General features: G+C 45.9%; 1 protein-coding gene across 2 annotated transcripts in view; it reads right to left on the bottom strand.

The window, feature by feature from the left end:
* Positions 1-20,873, bottom strand: part of LOC138358925 (uncharacterized) — a 53,459-nt gene that overhangs the window by 13,895 nt on the left and 18,691 nt on the right. The gene's annotated exons all lie outside the window — the stretch shown is intronic.

Here is a 20,873-nt window from a genome sequence, read left to right as displayed (position 1 = left end):
TTTGTTGCAGCACATCATCAGAAACAAAGGGCAAAGTCGATTCCATGCACACGCCTAACCCCTGTTTATGAATGAAAAACGGTTTATACACGATTCACAACTGATGACATCCGAACACTTCTAAAATAAGTGCTTCGCTGACGACTTTTGTTCGAACCACAACGCTGTAAATGCTACACCCACGTACTACAAATACAATAATCCGCAACAGAACCTAAACACCTAACATAACCAATGATAAATATGCACATTATGCTAATAAATAATAATAATAATTTATATTTGAGAACATTCCTTTATCGAATAAAAAGCATGTTTATGCGAATTAATGTCAATTGATGAATGCGTCTTTGGGATCAACCGTTGGATGGAATGGACTTGGTCTGAGAACGGGATGCAGCATGACGACGACGGTAATGATACCAATATGCCCTCTTGCAATTCCCTGACCGTATAGCACTTGACGTTATTCTGTTGGGTTATGTGTGGAATTAATAACTGCATGACGCTTCGTGATGCTTCATGCGGTTGGTACATGAACAAGGGGGCACAGGTGGAAACTGAGTACCCAAATGAGCCACAGACACATTAGAAAAGAACTTTTTCACAGTCGTCATGTAAATGGAATGCAATAGGAAGTGATGTGGTGGAGGCTGACTATACAGTTTCATATGTACATATGATAGAACTCGAGAAGCTCAGGAATCTGTACACCAGTAGATTGACGGGTGAGAGGCGGGACCAAAGAGGCAAAAGCCCAACACCGCAAGCACAACTAGGCAAGCACACACACACACACATACACACACACACACACACACACACACACACACACACACACACACACACACACACACACACACACACACACACACACACACACACACACACCTCCCCCCCCTCTCTCCCTCTCCATCTCTCTCCCTCTCCTCTCTCTCCCTCTCTCCCTCCCGCCTCTCTCTCCATCTCCTCCCCCCCCCCCACCCCCAGTCCGCCGCATCACCCATACACACACTCTTCCCCTCCCCACTCTCCCTCTCTCCCACTCCCTCTCTCCCACTCCCACTATCTCTCTCCTGCTCTCTCTCTCTCTCTCTCTCTCTCTCTCTCTCTCTCTCTCTCTCTCTCTCTCTCTCTCTCTCTCTCTCTCTCTCTCTCTCTCTCTCTCTCTCTCGCTCTCTCTCTCTCTCTCTTTCTCTCTCCCCCTCTCCCTCCCTCTCTTTCCTTCCCCCTCCCTCTCTGCCCACACACACACACACACACACACACACACACACACACACACTCACACACACACACACACCTCCCCCCCCCTCTCTCCCTCACCCGCTCTCTCCCTCACCCGTTCTCTCCCTCACCCGCTCTCTCCCTCACCCACTCTCTCCCTCTCCATCTCTCTCCCTCTCCTCTCTCTCCCTCCCGCCTCTCTCTCCATCTCCTCCCCCCCCCTTCTACTTTCTTCTCACTTCAGTGGAAGGGTCGGATCCCCCCACCCACCCATTTATCTCTCCCTTTTATACTCCCTTTCTCTCTCTCTCTTTCTCTCTCTCTTCCTCTCTCTCTCTCCCTCCCTCCCCCATCCCAACAGGGTCAAGCATGGCAGCCAGAGGTACCAGGGGAACAGGAAAGAGCCAAGGTGACGAGATGAAGGAAATGTTCGCCCAGTTTCTGGAGGACATCAAGAGTGAGATGCAAGAAATGATGCAGGAAATGAAGAACGGAATAAGCAACCTGAAAAGAGAGCGGACAGCAGCAAAGGAGGAGATTAGAGCCCTCAAAGAGAATGGTATCGAGGCTGAGAATCAGAAAACCATCCAGGGAGAAGGTGGTAATAGTTTTTTGGATGAGAATGCCACAATAAAAGCAACATTTGCGGAAATACTAAAAAAAAATAACTCTGAAGTAATGACTGCAGTGATGGAGGTGGCCATGAAAGGAGCCACCTCACAGGAGGCGGCATGCTCCACTAGCCAACTGCTGGAAAGGAACAGGTCAGTGGTTGCTGTGGGTATTAAAGAGCAGGAAGGATCTAATAGGACAGAGTGGAATGACAAGGACAAAGCAGCAGTGAATGAAGTACTAAAGGCACTAGAAATGGAAGGGGCTGAGCATAGCATTGAGAAGGTTTTCAGGCTAGGCTGGTACAACAAAGACCGAGACCGAATGATAAAGATAGTGTTTGCAAACGAGAACACAAAGGAGAAGATCCTATCAAGGAAGAGCTCCCTGAAAAACGTGGGAAAATTCAAAAATGTATTCCTCCAGAGAGACATGACAAGGGAGGAGAGAGCCGTGGCGGCAGAAGCAAGGAAGAGGCGCAGGGCGAGAGGGGAAAACCAGGAAGTCACAGCTCCCAACACAACACCCCCAGAGGCGAGGGGGGAACCCACAACCAGCTACACAGTAACACCAGAAGGGAGGACAACCCCGCCTCCCTCCTCGGCATAGAAAACCCCCCTACCCCAAACCCTCCCTGCCCCCACTCAAATGTTCAGCCAAATCTCCCTCTCCCCACACCCAATCCCCACCCTTCTACCCCTCCCCTCCTCCCGAGTCCTCCCTCCCCCCCCCTTTCCTTCCCGTCCTCCCTCCCCTTTCACCCCATACCCTCCCTGTCCCTCCCCCTTCACTGGATCCCCCGCCCCTCATCCCAGTATCCTCTGAGACCCTGTTATCCACCTCACAGGTCCTCACACCCATGGAACAGCCTCCCCCACCAGCAGAACACTCACCAAGGAGGCGATTTGAGAAGGGACAGAAGAAAGTGAGCCTCAAAGCGATGTACACTAACATAGATGGAATTACAAATAAAGCAAATGAGCTTGGAGAACTGGTGCTAGAGGAAAACCCAGACATAATAGCCCTCACAGAAACAAAGATCACGAAATTGATAACAAATGCAGTGTTCCCACAGGACTATTATGTTATGAGGAAAGAGAGAGAAGGAAGAGGTGGGGGTGGTGTAGCTCTGCTGGAAAGAAAAGGCTGGGATTTTGAGGAGATGGATATTCAGGGCTGTGAAGGTTTCAGTGACTACATAGCAGGTAGTGTAACAAATGGAGGGAAAAAAATTATAGTCGTAGTCATATATAATCCACCACCAAATGACAGAAGACCTAGACAGGAATTTGATAGAAACAACATGGCCACCATTAACATAATAGAAAGAGCAGCTTCTGTTGCTAGCAGGAATGGATCTGGACTACTAATTATGGGAGACTTCAACCATGGGAAGATAGATTGGAAGAACAGAGACCCGCATGTAGGACCAGAAACATGGAGAGCTAAGCTGCTGGACGTGGCAACAAGAAACTTTCTAAGCCAGCACACCAAAGAACCAACAAGAATAAGAGGAGAAGATGAACCAGCAGTGCTTGATATGATATTTACCCTAAATGAATGGGATATAAGGGAAGTTAAGATGGAAGCGCCCTTGGGAATGAGTGACCACAGTGTATTGAACTTTGAGTACCTGGTAGAGCTAGGACTTATCTCCCCCTAAAAAGAACAAGGAATTAAAAGGCTGGCATACCGAAAGGGGAATTATGAACAGATGAGAAGTTTCCTAAGTGAAATACCTTGGGACACAGACCTCAGAGACAAGTCTGTACAGGGTATGATGGACAATGTCACCCAAAAGTGTCAGGAGGCAGTAAACGGGTTCATCCCGGCCCAAAGGAAAAAAATCCGAGAAGCAACAGAAGAATCCATGGTATAATAGGGCATGTATGGAAGCGAAGAAACTGAACAAAAAGGCGTGGAGGAACTTCCGGAATAACAGAACACCAGAAAGCAGAGAGAGATACCAGAGAACCAGGAATGAGTACGTCAGGGTGAGAAGAGAAGCAGAGAAAAATTTTGAAAATGATATAGCAAACAAAGCCAAGACCGAACCAAAGCTACTCCACAGTCACATCAGAAGGAAAACAACAGTGAAAGAACAGGTATTGAAACTTCGAACAGGCGAGGACAGGTATACAGAGAATGACAGAGAGGTGTGTGAGGAACTCAACAAGAGGTTCCAGGAGGTCTTCACAATAGAACAGGGTGAGGTCACTGTGCTAGGAGAAAGGGAGGTAAACCAGGTGGCCTTGGAGGAGTTCGAAATTACGAGAGAGGAGGTCAAGAGACACCTGCTGGATCTGGATGTTAGAAAGGCTGTTGGTCCAGATGGGATCTCACCTTGGGTACTGAAAGAGTGTGCAGAGGCACTTTGCTTGCCACTCTCCATAGTGTATAGTAAGTCACTAGAGACGGGAGACCTACCAGAAATATGGAAGACGGCGAATGTGGTTCCAATATACAAAAAGGGCGACAGACAAGAAGCACTGAACTACAGACCAGTGTCCTTGACTTGTATACCATGCAAGGTGATGGAGAAGATCGTGATAAAAAACCTGGTAACACATCTGGAGAGAAGGGACTTCGTGACAAATCGCCAACATGGGTTCAGGGAGGGTAAATCTTACCTTACAGGCTTGATAGAATTCTACGATCAGGTGACACAGATTAAGCAAGAAAGAGAGGGTTGGGCGGACTGCATTTTCTTGGATTGTCGGAAAGGCTTTGACACAGCACCGCATAAGAGGCTGGTACATAAGCTGGAGAGACAGGCAGGTGTAGCTGGTAAGGTGCTCCAGTGGATAAGGGAGTATCTAAGCAATAGGAAGCAAAGAGTTACGGTGAGGGGTGAGACCTCCGATTGGCGTGAAGTCACCAGTGGAGTCCCACAGGGCTCTGTACTCGGTCCTATCTTGTTTCTGATATATGTAAATGATCTCCCGGAGGGTATCGATTCATTTCTCTCAATGTTTGCGGACGATGCTAAAATTATGAGAAGGATTAAAACAGAAGAGGACTGTTTGAGGCTTCAAGTAAGTAATTATCAAAAGAAGGCACCAAACCGGGAAGGCTATGTAGCACCATCAAATACGCAAAATAATCAGAGGGCGCTAAATATCACCAAGGATGCCAATACGAGAACAAAAACGCATAAGGCGAACGATATCAAAAGTATCCGAGTCACCAAGAATTCTATCGAGGGATAGGTGACCGCGAGGGGCGGTCGGAAAGCAAGACACACGCTCGTCCTGGAAGTCAGGACATTCAAGAAGGACATGCACGACCGTAAGAGGGACAATGCAACTAGGACAATAAGGAGCAGGGCGGCGCTCCATCAAGTGACCATGGGTTAAGCGAGTATGGCCAATACGCAACCTCGCCAGAGCTGTTTCCCACCGCCGGTTACGGTGGAAGGAGGACGGCCACGAGGAAACACAACATTTAAGAGTACGTAGCTTGTTACCAGTAACAGACAACCAAGAAGCCTGCCAACGGGTAAGGACTGAGGAATGGATAACCGGGTAAAAGTCGGAATACGGAATGCCTTGACGAGAGATGGGACAAGAGCGGACAGCTTCCTTAGCGGCAGCATCCGCACGCTCATTTAAAGACACGCCAACATGGCTGGGAACCCAACAAAACTCAACCGACTTAAATTTACTGTGAACGAGAAACAGCCAATGCTGGATCTCGACAACTACTGGATGAACTGGATTAAAGCACCCGAGAGCCATGAGGGCACTACGAGAGTCAACAACAACCACAAAGGAAGACTGACAACGAGAAAGCAGGAGACGAAGAGCATAGAGAATAGCATAAAGTTCCGCTGTAAAGATGCTAGTCTCCGGAGGCAAGCGACACATATAAGTGCGATCAGGAAAAACAACAGAGTAGCCAACACCGTCCGCTGACTTAGACCCATCGGTGAAGACAGAAACGGAGCGGGAGTGAGAAGAAAAGTGCTCGAGGAAAAGGCGTTTTAGAACCGTAGGAGGGGTAAAAGCTTTAGTGATACGAGTCAAGGATGTACAAAACCGCGGAAGAGGGACCCTCCACGGGGGCAAAGAAGGAACAACACGAGGAGAAACATCAGAAATACGAACGGAAAGAGAATCCTGTAGGCGAGATAACCGGACAGAAAGAGGGAGGTGGCGAAGAGGAACAGGAACCGCAGGAGGGGTAAAAGGTAAAGCACGACAGAGGCGAGAGGAAGGATGTTGCAAGGACCGCGCAAGATAGCGAAGACAGTAGCGATCACGGCGGTCCTGGAGAGACAGGAAGCCAGTGTCAACATACAAGCTAAGGACGGGAGTCGAACGAAAGGCACCAGAACTGAGGCGCAACCCAGTATGGTGCAAAGCATCAAGACGGCGAAGAGTAGAAGGAGAAGCAGACGAGTAAGCAGGGCAACCATAATCGAGCTTAGACAGGACGAGAGAGGAATGTAAAGCAAGGAGAGTGCGCCTATCTGCCCCCCAAGAAGTATGGGACAAGACCCGAAGGAGGGTAAGGGCCTTAGAGCACTCAACACGGAGGTAAGAGATATGGGGAGACCAAGACAAACGAGTGTCAAGGAATAACCCCAAAAGCTTCGCGGAATCTTTGTATTCAAGGGGATGACCATAAAGTGACAAAGAAGGACGAAGAACAACCCGTTTCCGCGTAAAAGTCATGGCACAAGTCTTAGAAGTAGAGAACTTGAAGCCATGACCTGTGGCCCAAGACGACACGGCATCAATTGCAAGTTGAAGCCGGCGTTGAAGGAGAGGCGAATCATCACCCTGACAACAAAGGGTAAGATCATCGACATAGAGAGCGGAGAAGACACCAGAAGGAAGAGAGGAAAGAAGACCATTGAGGGCAACCAGAAAAAGAGTAGTGCTCAGAACACTACCCTGGGGCACACCTTCGTATTGCTGAAAAGAGGGAGAGAGAGCGGTACCAAGGCGCACCCGAAAGGAACGACGAGAGAGGAAGCTGCGGAGAAAGAGAGGGAGATGACCACGAAGGCCAAAAGAATGAAGTTGAGATAGGATATGATAACGCCAAGTGGTGTCGTAAGCCTTTTCTAGGTCAAAAAGGACGGCAACAACGGAGGTCTTCGCAGCAAAAGCAGTACGAATATAGACCTCCAAGTTCACCAGGACATCTGTCGTGCTGCGGCACTTGCGGAAACCAAATTGAGAAGGGGAGAGGAGGTGATGGTGTTCCAGGAACCACATCAGACGAACGTTAACCATACGTTCAAAAAGTTTGCAGACACAACTTGTGAGAGCAATAGGGCGAAAGTCCTTAGGGGAAGTACCCAGAGACCCCGGTTTGCGAACAGGGAGGACAACGGCATCGAGCCAGTCCTCAGGTCTTGTGGGTCAATAGTAGCTGCCTCGTGTGGGTCAATAGTAGCTGCCTCGTGTGGGTCAATAGTAGCTGCCTCTTGTGGGTCAATAGTAGCTGCCTCGTGTGGGTCAATAGTAGCTGCCTCGTGTGGGTCAATAGTAGCTTCCTCGTGTGGGTCAATAGTAGCTGCCTCGTGTGGGTCAATAGTAGCTTCCTCGTGTGGGTCAATAGTTGCTGCCTCGTGTGGGTCAATAGTAGCTGCCTCGTGTGGGTCAATAGTAGCTGCCTCTTGTGGGTCAATAGTAGCTTCCTCGTGTGGGTCAATAGTAGCTGCCTCGTGTGGGTCAATAGTAGCTGCCTCGTGTGGGTCAATAGTAGCTGCCTCTTGTGGGTCAATAGTAGCTGCCTCGTGTAGGTCAATAGTAGCTGCCTCTTGTGGGTCAATAGTAGCTGCCTCGTGTGGGTCAATAGTAGCTGCCCCGTGTGGGTCATTAGTAGCTGCCTCGTGTGGGTCCATAGTAGCTGCCTCGTGTGGGTCAATAGTAGCTGCCATGTGTGGATCAATAGTAGCTGCCTCGTGTGGGTCAATAGTAGCTGCCTCGTGTCGGTCAATAGTAGCTGCCTCGTGTGGGTCATTAGTAGCTGCCTCGTGTGGGTCCATAGTAGCTGCCTCGTGTGGGTCAATAGTAGCTGCCTTGTGTGGATCAATAGTAGCTGCCTCGTGTGGGTCAATAGTAGCTGCCTCGTGTGGGTCAATAGTAGCTGCCTCGTGTGGGTCAATAGTAGCTGCTACCTCGTGTGGGTCAGTAGTAGCTGCCTCGTGTGGGTCAGTAGTAGCTGCCTCGTGTGGGTCAATAGTAGCTGCCTCGTGTGGGTCAATAGTAGCTGCCTCGTGTGGGTCAATAGTAGCTGCCTCGTGTGGGTCATTAGTAGCTGCCTCGTGTGGGTCAATAGTAGCTGCTACCTCGTGTGGGTCAGTAGTAGCTGCTTCGTGTGGGTCAGTAGTAGCTGCCTCGTGTGGGTCAATAGTGCCTGCCTCGTATGGATCAATAGTAGCTGCCTCGTGTGGGTCAATAGTAGCTGCCTCGTGTGGGTCAATAGTAGCTGCCTCGTGTGGGTCAATAGTAGCTGCCTCGTGTGGGTCAGTAGTAGCTGCCTCGTGTGGGTCAATAGTGCCTGCCTCGTATGTGTCAATAGTAGCTGCCTCGTGTGGATCAATAGTAGCTGCCTCGTGTGGGTCAATAGTAGCTGCCTCGTGTGGGTCAATAGTAGCTGCCTCGTGTGGGTCAATAGTAGCTGCCTCGTGTGGGTCAATAGTAGCTCCCTCGTGTGGGTCAATAGTAGCTGCCTCGTGTGGGTCAATAGTAGCTGCCTCGTGTGGGTCAATAGTAGCTGCTTCACGTGGGTCAATAGTAGCTGCCTCGTGTGGGTCAGTAGTAGCTTCCTCGTGTGGGTCAATAGTTGCTGCTTCACGTGGGTCAATAGTAGCTGCCTCTTGTGGGTCAATAGTAGCTGCCTCGTTTGGGTCAATAGTAGCTGTCTCCCAAGGGTCAACAGTGGCTGCCTCGTATGCGTTAATAATATGTGCCTCACATGGGTCAATAGTAGCTGCCTCGTGTGGGTCAATAGTAGCTGCCTCGTGTGGGTCAATAGTAGCTGCCTCGTGTGGGTCAATAGTAGCTGCCTCGTGTGGGTCAATAGTAGCTCCCTCGTGTGGGTCAATAGTAGCTGCCTCGTGTGGGTCAATAGTAGCTGCCTCGTGTGGGTCAATAGTAGCTGCCTCGTGTGGGTCAATAGTAGCTGCCTCGTGTGGGTCAATAGTAGCTGCCTCGTATGGGTCAATAGTAGCTGCCTCGTGTGGGTCAATAGTAGCTGTCTCGTGTGGGTCAATAGTAGCTGCCTCGTGTGGGTCAGTAGTAGCTGCCTCGTGTGGGTCATGAGGCAGCTACGAGTAGAGACTACGGGAATTAATCCTCACGTCACAGGAAGACAGAAGTGTTAGAGGGGACATGATCACCACATGCAAGATTCTCAGTGGAATTGATAGGGTAGATAAAGACAGACTATTTACCACAAGGGCACACGCAGTAGGGGACACTGGTAGAAATGGAGTGCCCAAATGAGCCATAGAGACGTTAGAAAGATTTTTTCAGTGAAGAGTAGTAGTGAAATGGAATGCATTAGAAAGTGATGTGGTGGAAGTTGACTCCATACACAGCTTCAAGTGAAGATATGATAGAGCCCAGTAGGCTCAGGAACCTGTATATTAGTTGATTGATAGTTGAGAGGCGGGACCAAAGAGCTAGAGCTCAACTCCCGCAAGCACAATTAGGTGAGTACACACTCGAAGCTGAACACCATAACCGGTTGCTGTACCTGGCCCCTGGCCTAGACCCCAACACACACACACACACACACACACGAGGCTGAACACCATAACCGGTTACTGTACCTGGCCCCTGGCCTAGACCCCAACACACACACACACACACACACACACACACACACACACACACACACACACACACACACACGAGGCTGAACATTATAACCGGTTGCTGTACCTGGCCCCTGGCCTAGACCCTAATACACACACACACACACACACACACACACACTAGGCTGAACACCATAACCGGTTACTGTACCTGGCCCCTGGCCTAGACCCCAACATAACAGTTACACACACACACACACACACACACACACTCGAGGCTGAACACCATAACCGGTTACTGTACCTGGCCCCTGGCCTAGACCCCAACATAACAGTTACAGAAGGCGTTATGGAGCCTCCAAGCTACTTGGTGGGTGTGGTAGTGGGTTTAATGTCCAGTAGTGAAATATGTGCCCTTAATACATACTCACACTTGCTCATACTTCACATTAATAGAAATAAACTATATTAATATTGTTGAAGTGACTTGTTACTTGTGAATTATTTGTAAATGAGGTGGCCTCATGTGAGGTGAGGTGAATGACGTCACAGGTAGTTGACCCATCAGGTCAAGGTAGTCAAGAGGCGCGGCGGGCAGTGTGGCGCGGGCCGTCGTGGGGAGAGGTGCTGCTCACCGCCCGCCTCACTGGTGTTACTAATTAGTCACCTGGACAGTGCTGTAGATCAGGTTACCTGCGCCAAGCTTACAGGCAAGTTACTCTAGATGTTTAGTTATTTTATCACATTGTTTTCTGTTGGTAGAACAATATTTGCTGATTTTCTAATTAACCATGGCTACAAAATATTAAAACTTTATTTAAAATAATTCAATTAGCTCTGGTTTACTTGCTAGTAAATATGATAGTGTAATATACCTTTGTCTATTAGTAGACACTTTTACCTTGCTCAAGACTTTTCATGAAGCTTATTAAAACAAAATTAAATTCTAAAATGACTGGTTACGTGATTAACTGTTCCATAACAGCGGCGTGTTAACTTTATAGTGAAATTGAACCTTCGACCAAAAGCAGGTGGAAAAAGTTTACAATTATAGTTTAATTCTGGCAGTTACAAGGTGTTTCTTGTGAATTATCAGACTTCAGGCTTTGAAATTCAGACCAAAGATTTTTAATTTAGAAAGTGTCACTCTTCACCCCCCCCCCCCTTCGACAATCCTATGTGAATGCAACTAGCCATCCTGACTCAATGTCGTCCACGCTGCAGCCAACACCAGAGACGCCATAATTAACATTAACCTCCTGTGTAACTAAGCACTATATTTTGTCCAATACAAGTAAATATTAATGTATATTTATATAGTGTATAGGTCTGATAGTTGGACATTATAGCTCCCGAGTGTATTCCAACCAGTCTCCCTCGCGTAATAAATAACTATGTATAATAATAGTTCACGTATGAAAAACTATTTTAAATAAATCTAGTGTTAAAATGTATGAACTGTTGTGGGTCAGAGCACGGAGGAGCATAGATTGAGGACAAGTTGTGTGTGAAGCGTTCTTCACGTTCATGTTTGGCTGCCCGGGTTAACGATCACTTGGCCGTTGTTGAGAACGGCTTGTGGATGAGTCAAGTCTGAGGTTGGGTTTTGCCATAGTGGTAAGTCGGCTTTTTAGATCAACCAATGTCTGACCTGATGGATTGTTTAGCGGGATATTTCTCAAACTTTACATGAAGATGTGTTCATTTTATTATTTTGAGGTATTTAATATAATTTGTAATTTCAGACATGTACGAGAGTGCATCAGTACAACGGCACTGCAGCAAGGGTCAACCAGACCCAAGAAATTGGTCTCGTACAATGGTACTGCAGGTATGGAGGAATTAAAGTTACTTGGAAAAACTTCTCTCGAATCGCAGTGGTCATAATGTAGTGTATATATTCCCACAAGTACAATAAGTGAAGGGTTTAATAATTTTAATCATTTAACTCGCTATACCATGAGGCAGTGATCTTCTAATAGGTATAGTCCAATGTAATTTGTGCATCAACCACTTAAGAGTGGTAAACCATTCTTTTGGCCTGTAATTTGACCATTTAGTGGTAGGTAGTGTAACATGGTTAATGTTAATCTAACATTTTTGGGTACCTTTCATTCCTCTTGCCTCCCCTCTCCATTCTTCCTTCTGTTAGTCTCTTCTCTCCCACCAGTCCAATCAATTATAAACAAAAATTACCCAGGAGGGTGATGCTTCAACTGGGGGTTAGAAGACTACCCTGCGAGAGGAAAGTTATAGCATGTGGGGGAAAGTGTCGGGGCAATACTTAACAAGCTGAATATACCGTCGGACAGTTTCGGGAGGCTGACCACTTGGCAGCTACGTGGCCATCATCCGCATCTTGCACAAGGTATTGGTAGCTCTGGAACGCTGCAGCATTTCTACAGATCAACAGATATTGTGGTCAGGTGGCAGGCCCTGTGAAGTGTTAGAGGTGAACGTTTCTGGGTCTCCAGAACTGCGTAACATAGCACTAACACCAAACCAGGTAAACTAAGTGTCCCTCATTATTGCAAGACTATATAATTGGCAGAGCTCCTATGACCACAGGATAAAAGGTTTTAAAGCAGGGACACCAGACTACTCGAGGGGTCTATGGTTTTGCTGGGAATGAAGCCGTTACTAATGTCACTGGGGGATATTCCCTTTGACCATGCTAACAAAGGAGGCTCCAAAGGAAGCGAGTTCCAGGCCGGATGTTCACCGAAGGTTTCCTTCATCCAAGACTAGAGCGTGTTAACTTCCTTTCGGATGCTTTCTGAAGTTGTCGGAATGTGTAACTTGGGTAAAACCTTCCTATATAGACTGGATGTGTGTTCCCGTACAAAATGTCACTGGAGAGGCCAGTTTCTTGGCAGCTTTTCCTATTAGATTCTGGACAGTCACTTGACTGCCCCAGAGCTCCTCCAAACCTTTCTCCAGATTACTCTGATTACTAGTTATACCTTTGACTCGGGTTCCCAGGGAGAAAGGTAGATCTCTGGAGAGAGAAACCGGGTGGCAGGATGTTTATAAACGTGAAGGTTTCAGACTTTGTAATAAACCTTTATGGGACTCTTTCTCCATCTATATATATATACATACACAGGTACCTAGGAAGGGCAGCTCCTCCAAATGGTAAATTTCAGGTCTGGATGAACTTAGCCCATTCATGGATGGGTTGAACTGTAGTAAACCAACCTCTCTTTTTCGACAAAGGTCAAATGCTCGTTTCCAGCATCCCCGTCCTCAGGCCAGGCTCATTAGTGGTGACTATCCCCCCCCTCCCCTCGTTAGCTCCCGGTCAAAGTATTCATCCGGTTTAACTGTGTAAACAATTGGTTGTCATGAGTTAATATAATTTAAATATCAATGTAAAGTTAGGGGGTAGGTTAGATTAGGTGTTAAGATTCTGTTGGCTATTACCTATATTAGAAGTACGTGAAATGAAAGTTAGAGCTTTGGAATTCTAATAGAGGTCGCCAGCTAAGCACTGAGAAGTTTGCACACGATCTATAGTATAGTGTAAAAGCTCGTCCTCGTAAACAAAGGCTAAAGTACATTCCATACACCTGCTAATCCCCGCCCCCCCCCCCCCGAAGGTTTATGAATGAAAAACCCGTTTTTAAACGTCTCACCTTGAGGTGTTTCCGGGGCTTAGCATCACCGCGGCCCAGTCATCGACCAGGCCTCCTGGTGGCTGGACTGGTCAACCAGCCCGTTGGACGCGGCTGCTCGCAGTCTGACGTACGAATCACAGCTTGGTTGATCTGGTATCACAGCCTGGTTGATCAGGTAGGTCACAACTGATGACGTTCAAACATACATCTTTAACACTGATTCGTTGACGACTTTTGTTTGAACCACAATGCTGTAAATGCTTCACCCACGTACTACAAATACAAATAATTGCCAACATAACCTAAACACCTAACCTAACCAATGCCTAAATATGCACTGTATACTAATTGTATAACAATACTTTTTTTGTATTATTATATACTGCTTATCACATAGACCAACCAGGTCGTAACACTTGCACCAGAGAATCTTCTAAGGAACCAAATCTTTTGTATGGGACTTTACCTCATTTTGTTGTAACAATATCTCTTCTCCGTTGTACCCATAGTCGTTGTCTCTTGTGTAGCTCTCGTATCTCTAATTCCTTTTTTCGTAGTGAGTCTTCAAAAATGTAATGGCCCTCTGAGGCCAATGTTACAATTGGCGGTCATTTCATGGGTTGTCACACATTATTGAATCAGTTGACCTGGTTCATATTCTGGGGGGGGGGAGAACCACAGCCTTCTCTGGGGGAGGGGGTGGCCCCTGTTACCAAATACCCGGAGGTCATTACATGGTCTGTTACATGCTATAGCTGCTTTGTAGTGTAACTGGTCCTGGTGACCAGGCGTCTCCTCCTCTTAGCCTCTTGGTCTGTGCCTATCGTTGTCTCCAGCTTGTTTGCCATATGCATTATTTCATTTCAATCGACAGAATCTTTTATTCAATCTTTTATTCTTTCAATCGACAGAAATATACTTTTTCTGCTGTGTTCTGGGTGCCTGCTATAAGAATCTTAGTCCTGTATACTCTTTGATATCCATAGTCCAAGTCCATAATTCATCTAGGTCTGCTCCGAGTACTAGTTCCATCATTATCACATACAAACAAGGATAGAACAGACTTCCTGGTTTCATGTTTTCTCTCAGTTGATGCTATTGATGAGTTCTGTCAGTAGTGTTTGCTGCACAATCCTGGCTGTGAAAAAAAATCCGTAATTTGGTCTAGTTTTGCTTTGCCCAATTATCTAGTGACCTAATACACGAATAGCAGACAAATGCGTAAACGAATGTGTGACGGGAAACATTGGTGGCCGTGCAGTCTCTAATTCCAGTCACAAAATATATAAAAAAAAAAATTAAACTGCAAAGGTGTCTTCACAGTGAGGTAAACTGTAGGATAAAGCAGAGGGAAAAAAATATTTTAAAAAATACTTTACTTTAAAAATTAAACAAATTACAAAAATATCCAGGCTTGGCTCTAATACAAAGTGTGCAAAACAAACAGGATGAACAATCAAATTTACATTACGTTAAGGTGCAAAATATGGTGCAGAATACTATGGGCTAGTCTGACTAAATCCGTTACCACACTCAGATGTTAACAGGTCTACTTAGTTGAGCACACAGGAGTAATGTAACTCATGATGGGAAAGAACGCCCAATTTATACAGAATATCAGCCGGGCAGATGGAGCTCGTGACTTTTTTGACTATTAACCGGCTGTTAAACTGCTTGTTTCGGAAGGCGTGGTCTCCCAGCGACCCAGGTGCAAGGTGGGGTGAGGGTCGATGGGGTAGGTAGACTGGTGGTATTGTCTAGACGTCTGGACGTAGTTGTTCTTGGCTGCAGTTCTTGATTAAATAGACGTGAATGAATAGGTGATAATGGAGTAGGCCGAATCTCTTCCTAGAGATTTGACCATGACAAATGGCAATTCCATAAAGTAATGTCAAGGTTTTATGGTGTCGTGGACTAGTAACAAGGAAGGTTAGACCTGCCTTAACGTGTGAGTGAACCCTTCAGGCCTGGGTGCACGAAACTAACCCTCTACGTTCTCTCCCTATGATGGGAACAACCGAGTGCCACTGATGACTTGCATAGTCTCCTCTGGTGATCTGGGCGTGCAACAACTCTTGCAATATCATTGGCCAGCCCAGCCAGAGTCCAGCCCATGGAAACCCAGCAAGGCAGACCTTGGTCCCAGACCAGAGAATACAGGAGAGTGCACGGATGGATGTGCACTCCTGTAGATTCCACGCTGATATACATCTGGTCATACTCACTCACCCAACTTAACACAAGTGAAAATCCTTTCTCTCATACCAGGACAAACTTGTGCCACCTCCTTACACTTCTGGGTGATGTAATCAATAACGTCTGTGCAGTCTTACTTTTTGAGCTTTGCTACCTGTGTTTATATTATAAACTGTTTCCTTGTAATTTCAATTTAGATATTGCAGGCTTTGGCTTTCTGGTCCCTTCCCTGAGCAAGTTATCCCTTCTTTCACCATATATTTAAACGTAAAGAGTGTTCATTCATTCCCATGGGTCTTCGAACTTTATTTCCCATGTATGTGAATCGTTCAGTGAATTCGAGGTAAAGTCAAGCTGGTTAATCATTACGTGTTGATTACATGTTGGATTAAAACGTTTGTCATGTCCAATAGTTTAGCTCGCTCGCTGTGCCACCATATAGTTCTTGTATCTTTTAATGGGTGGAGTCCCTATGATTGGAAGTCGGAATCGATTTTTAACAGGCGACAGTCTGCCCTTTCAGTTATGGTAGGAACTGCAATGGTTGTCATTTAATGGTTATATATCACAGCTACTGCCTTTGGTCCTGCCATCGTCATGGTGACTGTTATGTAGTCTCTGAACTCCTCGCAGCATGGGATATCAATCTCCTGGAAACCCTTATCCTTTATCAGCAGGTCCGCCACTCCTCCCCTTCCTTCCCTCGGTAGTGTGAGGTGTAATGTTGGCGCGAGTACACAGCCTTGTGGCACTCCAGCATTAGGGTCCAAATAGTCAGTGTATTGTTGGAGGAATCTTTTATTTTGTAGTTGTCAAAGAAGCATTTTATCAGACGTGGGTCATTCATAATTTACTTCTAGTAGTCAAGCTAGTGTCAATGGCTTTTTCAGTCAGTGTTATGATATATTCTGTGATAAATGTGCAGCTTCTCAGTATGTTAATGTCTTGTGTAGGTCGGTTTGGCCTGACTCGGATTTTCAAAAACGTCGCCCAGTCTTGGGAACGTTTTGTGCTGCCCATATACATAGGATTCTGATCTAAATAAATCACAGGTTTTTATGCTGGTGTTTTCAGACCGTTGGGAGTCGGTAATTTCTCTTATACCCGAGTGTTAAACAATATAGTCTTGTCAAGAGATGGACACCTATGTCTAATTCAACTTCTTCCTTGTTACACGCAAATTTGGCTACAATGTCAGTCATTATGGTGGGTTATATATGTGAGATGGTATCCATACATGAATGAGATTTTGAACCCTTTATTCTGCGACTATTTATAAGTGCAATTATGAAGCTCTTACTGTCGATCATGCTGGAAATGTTTTAAAGAGCAGACTTTGAAACACAATTATTTCACCACCTCCTGTGACTTTATATATACTGAGAGCTAGTTGTAGTGCAGCAGCAGTTTGTACAGAGGTCAGCCAGTTGTTAAACCTGACACTTGGGTATTTGGCTTGTGTATTGAGTCAGTGTCCAGCTGTCAGGTAAGATACTATGCCTAAAACTAAGATTAAATAATAATAGCAGAGGATCATTGTAGGGGTTATTGAGGATGTAAAGGATGCCTCCCGTCCTGGGTTGCAAATTTGCAAAGCAATACCGAGGATTTAAAACGTGGTTAAGTCATGCTGCAATGATGCATGCAACATTAAAAAGGTGAAATTATAGGAAACCAAATGTTTTTGGTTAGATGCAAGATGTTACTGTAACGAAAAACGGAAATTAATAGCTCTTCTGTCCATTAGCCCGGTCGTTATATTAACTATTCTAGAGTTCCCCAGAGTTCATACTACACGCTCCAGTTCAACACCCTGTAACCTCGAGGATTGATCACCAAGGTACCACAAAAACAAGGCATTGTACCTGATCAGCTACCAGTAAACTAGAGAGACTAATACTTTTCACAGCCACCATCCATTCTAGTAAACCTATGTAATACAAGGAATAGAACTTGCCTGTACAACACTATCGGAGATTTTCATGTATCAACTGTAAGTTTGTACTCGTATATAATCAAGCCTTCAAGTCCATAAGCATCTGAGAACTCTTCCCCCTCCGCCCCTCCCTTTCCAACCTGCAACCAATCATAGGAAACCCAAGATCGCGGGATCGGAATTAAAGCCAATTTACAGCAACAAATTAATCATTAATGTTTACTATTAGGTCTTCACTTAAATGGGTAATACAATTCAACTATATCATTACATGTTCAGTATCAACATGAATACACAAATGTGAATCACCATACAGGAAATTGACAGTTCTACGGCTGACTGCCCCAGAACAACAACACAACAGAACAGAACACAACACTTAAGTTGGAAAACACACTATACGTCACCTCACAAGCTCACTCACCCAAGACTGAGCCAAAGTTTGATAGAGAGGTGAGAGGGTGGGATAGTTACAGTTGAGTTCCCCATCCGGCCTGTGTAAGCCTGGCCTGGCTGTGGGACTCACGACCAGCGGTCTCCACTACTGTTCTGCTCAACATTCAATGTTGTCTTCTCTCAAAAGTACACTTCCATGGGTATTTGTGGGGGATCCTGGAGCCAAGCCCTGCCTACCCGGTAAGATAGCCTCAGGCTCTCTCTTAAAACAATAGGCAGCTGCTTGTCTGAAAGGGACACCCCAGCCAGCCGTCTGCAATTATCGGCTTATCAAAAGGCAAGGTCACCTGTAGTCATTACTTCTAAAGGGTGAGATCCCTTAATTACTAAGACCAGACAGTATGGCGCCCTCAACTATCCTGTTTCGTTGTATGTGAATATTACTAAAACACATTTATAGGGGTACATTACATGATAAAATAGTAGGGTAAGAAGGGCATAAGTGACGAAGTTAAAAACTTTCAAACCCAAAATGTTTGTTTTATCAATGTTTTATACAGTTTTAAAATGTTTCGTATATTAGGTAGTGTAAGTATGGTTTTTCAACTGTAATTATCATTGCAACATGCCTGGGAATGAGGGGAAGGGAGGAAATTCGAAGAGAATTCCAAATGTTTTAAACCGATTCATACAGTTGATCATTTCATATACTGTAACAAAGAATTAGCGTGAGATATACAGCAAACATTAGACTTTAATTTCGGGAGGAGAAACGTTTAGGGAAGAGTTTCAAATTGGTTTAGTCAGTTTCAATGAGGTTATCATGATCATCTTGAGATGATTTCGGGGTTTAGTGTCCTTGCGGCCCGGTCCTCGACCAAGCCCCCTTTTTGTTACACACCCCCATGAAGCACCCCTTAGCAGCTGTCTGTTAGGTACCTATTTATTGCTAGGTGAACAGGCTAATCAGGGTGAAAGAAACGCTACCCATTTCTTACCGCCTCCGCCGGGGATTGAACTCGGAACCTTAGGACTAGGAATAATGAAAGCTGTCCACTCAGCTGTCAGGCCCCTTTGCAGCAATTAGGCAAATAAGGATTCACAGAGGAAAAAAACATTTTTCAAGGTCGCTTCAGGGAACATTTTAAAGTAGATTGTGTGAAGCCATTAAGGTTTAGAGTGAGAAGATAAGCATTACCAGGTTAGTGTCGGCATGAAGGAAGGTTTAGGGGGTGTGAGATGCAATACCTGTTAGCAATGATTACTTACCGTACAAGTGTAACACCCAGTCGTGACTGTCTGTCCTTCCGTTCATCGGCTGACTGTGGTGACTGACTGCCCTTCCGTTCGTCAGCTGGCAATCGTGACTGTCTGCCCTTCCGTTCATTGCCTGACTGTGGTGACTGTCACCCCCCCCCCCACCCCCGCTTCCTCCCACTACACATTTAACGTGTAAATAATGTCGATGCATCACCAACTGTCCTGACTTAACCTAAATAGTCTTATTGTGTACAAGAGCGAATTGTGTGATATTAACACCATTATCCCTCGGTGCCCCGTGTTAAAGCTCCATTTATCTACCAGTGAACCATCGCCCTGTTAATCTACCATGCATCTACCAGTGAACCATCGCCCTGTTAATCCACCATTCATCTACCAGTGATCCATGGTTCAGTTAATCCACCATTCATCTACCAGTGATCCATAGTTCACTTAATCCACCATTCATCTAACGGGTCACACTGTTGTCCACCGCCTACCAGCTCCTCCGTCTAACAGTGACCTATAGTGCTAGCCCCAATTTTTTTTTTTTTTTTAGTTGAAAATCTTGTATTAACGAACCAACCAAACCTAACCTGCAAGGTTGGGTTGGATCGTTAATCAACCTAACATAACTGTGACGTATTTCGTCATCCAGTGTAATAAGCATAATGCATTATGCTGCGATAGCTCTGTATATCAGAGGCACATAACAATACAACTGGATGGGTACTCAACCCTCTCGAGGGAAATCTTTCCTTAACCCTTTGACCTGCCTCACCAATATGGCTTCTCTCTCCCCAAATTTCAAAGATTTAGACACGTTCCAATCAAGATAATTGTTCTTTGTTATGCATAGTTTATACATTAAATAATCTGTACAAAGTGTTGAAAAGTGAGTTGTTAAATAAGATATTTCCGCTATACTTACCCACTCACCTGAGGACACCTCGCCCAGTGCTGGACACGCCAGGGATGGTCAGGTAATCTTCGTCTCCAAGACTCGGCCTTCACCTGTTCTGGCACTGACAGGCTAATCGCTGTGGACATGGACAAGTCAGTGGAAGACAATTCAACACACAAATAGTAAGTTCGTGATAATCAAATCCACATCCAGGAGTCTTTATTTACACAAGATGGTGGCTGTGATCACACCCAGGTGTCCTTATTTACACAAGATGGTGGTTGTGACCACACCCAGGTGTCCTTATTTACACAAGATGGTGGCTGTGACCACACCCAGGTGTCCTTATTTACACAAGATGGTGGTTGTGACCACACCCAGGTGTCCTTATTTACAAAAGATGGTGGTTGTGACCACACCCAGGTGACCTTATTTACACAAGATGGTGGCTGTGACCACACCCAGGTGACCTTATTTACACAAGATGATGGCTGTGACCACAGATAGGTGACCTTATTTACACAAGATGGTGGCTGTGACCACACCCAGGTGACCTTATTTACACAAGATGATGGCTGTGACCACAGATAGGTGACCTTATTTACACAAGATGGTGGCTGTGACCACACCCAGGTGACCTTATTTACACAAGATGGTGGCTGTGATCACACCCAGGTGTCCTTATTTACACAAGATGATGGCTGTGACCACAGATAGGTGACCTTATTTACACAAGATGGTGGTTGTGACCACACCCAGGTGTCCTTATTTACAAAAGATTATGGCTGTGACCACAGATGGGTGACCTTATTTACACAAGATTGTGGCTGTGACCACAGATGGGTGACCACTGCGGTCAAGCACTTACAGCTGCTCGAGGTTCAGGAACCACCAGGAGGATGATGGTAACGTTTGTACCTGAAGTACTGAGGCGTGAAGCTGCTAGAG

This window comes from Procambarus clarkii, chromosome 8, assembly GCF_040958095.1.
Source record: "Procambarus clarkii isolate CNS0578487 chromosome 8, FALCON_Pclarkii_2.0, whole genome shotgun sequence".
Taxonomy (NCBI): domain Eukaryota; kingdom Metazoa; phylum Arthropoda; class Malacostraca; order Decapoda; family Cambaridae; genus Procambarus; species Procambarus clarkii.
The sequence above is the reverse complement of the archived record's forward strand: the minus strand, read 5'-3'. Positions and strand labels throughout refer to the sequence as shown.